Below are 6,000 nucleotides of genomic sequence, written 5' to 3' on the forward strand. Positions count from 1 at the left end.
ATCCTGATGAAAAATCTATGCTGAAGCAAGCATCTCTAAACTCGACACTGATATGGCCGCACAGGTTTTGGACAAGGAGGGACAGGAGAGAGAAAATCCTGCTTAAAGACTTTGAGCCATTTGTATAGAGACAGGAAACAATGAGTAGACAGTATATGTTTGTGGGAAATTATGTGTTTTTACCAAAACTAGTCCGTTTCTTTTGAACACTCCAACTATAAAACTAGTGCAACTTGAGATTGACAGATTTTTAGATACGCTTTTATCACGCAATCTTATTTTTCTTCAGTTTACCTTCAAAATTTTTCTGTGAAGTCTTGAATGTCCTAAGCAGCTGTGCTAACTTCATGTTCTTCCACAGTGTTTGAATCGTGACCTTGTGCCATTTTCACTGGTGACCAGTGTCATCAGGTTCTCAGTAGTCAGAGGTGATGTATTTCTTTTTTTTCCACCTTTGTAGGTTTCTGTAAAAGCAACTGGCTAAGCAGACAACTTTCCTCATCTTCCATCACATCTTCCTACATCTCTCTAGCCCACCACTCATACACAAACACACAGAGGCTTTTGAATCTTTAATAACAGGAACATCTGCGTCCCCTTCCACAGTGGATTGACCTCTCCCTCTTGAGCCCAGCCTCTGTTCAGGACCATCTAGGTTTAGCTTAAAGAAAAGACCAGAGACTGCATGTTCAGAGGGGCAAAGCATCGCTTTGAGTGTTATGGGTAAATGGTCCAACAGACTCTCTCTGAGGCTGGAAACCATCTATAGACAAAGAAAAAGCTGTCAAGCAACATAATGTCATGTGGATTTTAATCACTGCTGGGGTAGTAATGGGTATCCCTAGAGCTAAAACATATGTTATATTATTTGACTGAAGAAGGATTTTTTACATCCATTGCAATTATCGACATACATTTATGTCAGTTCTTGCTGTGCAGCACTGATTGGATCCACCTGCTCAGTGGTAATAATTTGCTATTTTACTTGTGGTACTTAATTGTATCCTTAGGAAATTATACTGGGCATTTTTCACATTGACCGAACACTCCATAATAAAACCAGTAGGCTTCCTGAACGACAGTTTTGGAGCTCAGGGTGGCAGCTCCAGCAGTCACCATCTTACCAAAAATGAGTAAAGAGATGGAGCAAGAATCGAGCTGAGTTGAGCCAATGCGCTGGCTTGTCCTATAACCAATCCAGTCTTCATTATGTTTGAATTTAACATACAGCAAATCTTTGCAATTTATTTATTTCAAACTGATTGTGAAATGATCATATTTAACATTTTACATAGATTTCTTTTTCCGACCTTTACCAAGCAGTGTCTGTGCCCAACCTTAGCCAACCTTCTAACTTGTAAAAGTTACTACTAAGGTGTGATATTCTCTAAATATAACTTCAAAGTTTAGGTGCTTAAACCTAACCAGAAAGCGAGAGGAGGTAAAAGTACATAATGACAGAAAACAAATACTAAATCAATGACTGATGGTATCTTAGTTCTCATTGAATAAAAACCGTGGTGATCTGGGGAGAAGTCCACTCCCAGTATTTTGACACTATCCTCCCTTCGTGACATGTAATCTGGACTTTGTCTCTCTTCCAGACTGGCTGCTTTTCCCACAATGCCATAGGTGACAGATTGGATTTTACTTTAAAATGAAATTACCTTTCCCCTTAAAATTCAATTCAGAATTCACGTTAGTTGTATTGGAATGTTATTTTGTGGAGATTAGAATGTTTTTCAAAGTAGTGACACCCTTTACTTTGCATAACATTTAGCCTTAATACAGTTTAAACGGGTTAGTTATATATATATTCACCCCATGTGCAGTTATAATGAACAGGGAAATTAGCCACAGAGAACAAAATTACTTTTGTACCAAGCTGTAAACATGTTTATTTTTGCTGTAAACTTGGACATTTTAACATTGAGGTCTATGAGAATTGGCTCACTTTTGGAGCCAGCCTCAAGTGGCCATTTGGGGGAACTGCAGTTTTTAACATTTAGGCATTAGTATGTAAACCACTGCTTGATTGTCACACTTTCTTGGCTTTTTAAAAAAATAAATCATTTAAGTTAGGAAATAATTTAAAGGTTATTTGATCATGAAAGTGATTGTGAGTTACAGCCATTGTCCTATTTTGAGCACCTTTCGCATGTACAGGTCAGTTTCCCTCACATATTTCTTCATTCTACCTTATAGGTCACTGAGGTTTTTGCAGCAACTTTCTCCTTACACATTGCTGAGGAAAAACACGCACCCCACGGTCTTCACCATGCACTGCCCTGTTGCCTTCGCCTTCCTAAATACATTTCACATATTTTGTTGCGTGAAAAGTCTGCACTGGGCTCCAGCCAAACCCCTAAGGAACAGCTCTAGGCAGCGTGATGATTTTGGTTTACTGGTTGGAGTCAGAGCTGCAGGTTGCACGACATAGTCTAACCTTTGAAGACGTGACCATTACAGAAGAATACGAAAGGAAAACCCGGACCGCTTCCTCACCACACAAATTCAAAATCTACTCTTCAAATTGTCTTAAATTGAGCCACAAGGTTCAAATTTAAAGCCAAGAGACCTACAAATCATATAATAAACGCATTGTTTTAAGTGTTTTATGTGTGTAAGCAAGAGTCTTGTGCACATCCTAAATGCAGTAACTTAAAAACACTTTAAAATATTTTGAAATTTTAAATACATCTGTGGTTTTCTCATCTGACATTTTTTTGTGTATGTTTTTTCTCTTTTTTTGCATTACAAATTCTGCAGAAAAAAATAGCATTATCAATTATTTATACTACAGAATAATTTTTTTTATGGAAGCTGAAATCCACAAAATTACCGTTCTGTAGGCCTGGACGTGGCACTTAGCTTTTTATGAATTCCACCTGCCCACTTCTTTTCTGTCTGGTCATTTTACCATGTTGGAATGTGGCAGAGAGGCGACATGTGCTTTGAGGACACTTCAGAAGTGACTTTATCTGCGTTTGCTCAGGCCCCATAGTCGACAGCCTCGTGGACAAATGCGTCGCTCTTCCTCTCCCGCAGACACACAAACACACCTATCTTATTGTGACAGCGGAGCCTTTGTGTGACTTGCAGAATAGTGTATGAAGAATATCAGTGTTGCGGACAAGAAATGAGAAGCAGCAAGAAGAATCTCATGGATTCTGTCATTAAATGTCTTTAAAAAAGACAGTGGGATCTGTGCTACGTATCATGTGCTGGCTTTTGTTGTACACAGAGCTGTTACATTATTTTATGTAACTGTTTATTCTCCCTGTTTGTCTGTAGAGGGGAAAAAATGAAAATAAAGAGAAGTGGAATATTTTGATAGAGGTCGAGATGAAATGGCTGTGTTATTGAGTGAAACCAGATTGCGCATATACAGTATTCAGGTATTGCAAATAAAGAACAGAGAGGTCACCTGCACCCTTTTTTCATATCTTTGGTGTGTGACGTAGGAATGGTGTTGGAAATAATAGCCATGTGAAAGGTTGGACATTTTTATTGACATGTCATTGCTGTGTTCAAAGCCCTTTCTAGAGGTCATTAGTGTTACTTGGAAAGGTCGTTTATTCGATTCTGCCCATGTACATTGGTGATTTCAGTCAGTCATTAGGACGGCAAAATAACTCAGTGTAGAACAGCAGTAATAAAAGACGAACAGACCCGTGAAGATAATTCATGCCACATAGAAAAAAACACCCTTCCTTTTGCGTGGGCTTTTATGTAGTGAAAACATTCATCAGCCCTTTGTCAGTAAACTCTTCAGATGGCTCCATTTCATAGTAAAGAGTGATGCTGCTGTTGGTTATATGGCCCTTGTAATAGTGATTCCAAGTGAGCTTGTCAGTTACAGCGAGAGATACCAGACATCAATCCAGAGGCTCGGAAACATAAAATTTGAGTGAGGAGAAGAAATGTCTGCATGTACAAAGCTAAAAGCACACATATGCAGATGTCTCACACATTTATTAAACTCTGATTTCATGGTATTCACACATTCTTTTGTTAATCTCAGCCATACATAGAAACAGTCCTGATGCTACAGCGCCATTAGCACGGAGTGGGTGTCGGCACATATGTATAACTTGGTTTCGATTCTGTATCAACATCAGTTGTCAGCAGAGGGCTGAAAGCAAGACTATATTGTTATGAACATACATTGTAAAGCAGTGCACATGTATGCAAGTGTGCACGTTGAGCAATACTAATGATGACATTAATCTTGTTCCTACACGACTACGACATACAAGCGACATACAACAGGAAAAACCAACATACACAATATACCCAAGTGTCTCAGGGAGATTTTAGTCCTTTATGTGCCACCAGAGAAGCTTCTCCAAGCCTCTTCAACTCCACTGTTTTGCTGATGGTAGTGGACTGCACTGCCCAACACGCTGCTCCAAAGTCTTGCACAGGTGTTCAAATCAAATGACATTTAGAGACTGTGAAGGCCATCACTTATGATTCACATCATTTTCATAGTCATCAGACTATTCAGTGGTCCCGCCGTGCCCTTTGGATTGACACATCCAGGAGGACACCACTCCCATCAGGACAGAAAGTTTTCATCACAGCATAAAGGTGATCACTCGGAACAACTTTTTTATTGATTTACTGTGACCCTTATCTCTCAGGGAACAAATAGATATAAACCATGCCAGAAAAGTGCCCCCAAAAATATAAGCCAGCGGATGGCCTTGCGGTGGGGGTTGAGGGTTCAGGTTTTGCCTTTGATTTTGTTAGATTGTAAATAAACACATCCTGAGGCTGCTGCTTTAGTGTGATGGTGTGATTGAAATTATAAATGAAATATAGCCTAAATCCACCATGAACGTTTGGTGTGTATGCAGAGATTATCTACCTGGATGGAATTAAAATATTTTTAGTACATCAGAGTCAATTATCAAGCAGGTGCTACCAAGTTTTAAGTGTAACTTTTCTTGAAAATACTGCTGGTATCATTTGAAAACAGCCATTCATAAGCCCACAGAGTATCTAGTCATCAGTTTTGCTATCACTAGTTGCCTTGGGGGGCTTTGTGATCTGTCCTTAGACCCTTGAGTCAGATGAGGACAGACTGTAAAACAGACACAAAGAATGAAGGATGAATGCAAGAGGTGCAAATAATGGCGATGGCAACGTTATATAATGTAAACATATTAAGAATAGTCCCAGAAGATGTGAAGCAACTTACATAAAGACATTGAAAAACAGCTGACTGCACACACGTCACACATACCACACTAGAGAGAAACAAGATCTAAAACACTAGAGGAAAAAATGGAGTTTTATAGTGACTTTCAGCTCATTGTGTTAGTTTTACAACTCACAACCTTATGCTTTGACTTACTTGCCAGTCTTTGAGCATAAGCAACCTTGGAATATTCTACATTTTTAAATGGTAGACACAGTTAGCAAATGTCCAAAAATATTTCCATCCTCTTGAAATTGAAAAATACAGGATAAGAGTCATATTTTCATCGTAGATTATCCATCATTCCACTGAACAGATTTGAAATTGCAGCTCTACACCCTCACAAAAAGATGTCATGAAATTCTAGGTTTTATGATGTAGTGAATACTGAGAGTTTTTTGTTGCAGAGAGGAAATAACTGTGTGGAACTACGGTCTTGTAGACAGAACTCGGTGTGCCTTTTAACTACTCATGGCGGCTGCATGGGCATTTATTAGACATTGCTCTTTTCTCCCATCACCATGCTTTCCAGGCCACTTGGATCCATTTCCCACTGGGAGCACTCCAAGCCAAGGTGGAATCTAAGCCCTCTATAATCTGCCATGTTATTGAATTAAAGGCTTATGCCTACTCTTCACACATACGTCAATTATTCTCATTTCAATGGTGCACTCACTTATTTCTTTTTCAATTAAAGGTAGATCCAGAGCTTTAATAAGGAGGAAAACGTGTTGATGCATGCCTTCATATTTAAGTGATGCATTCATGCATGATGTGTGAAATGAAGAACTCAA

The sequence above is a fragment of the Amphiprion ocellaris genome, chromosome 1 (assembly GCF_022539595.1).
Source record: "Amphiprion ocellaris isolate individual 3 ecotype Okinawa chromosome 1, ASM2253959v1, whole genome shotgun sequence".
NCBI lineage: Eukaryota > Metazoa > Chordata > Actinopteri > Pomacentridae > Amphiprion > Amphiprion ocellaris.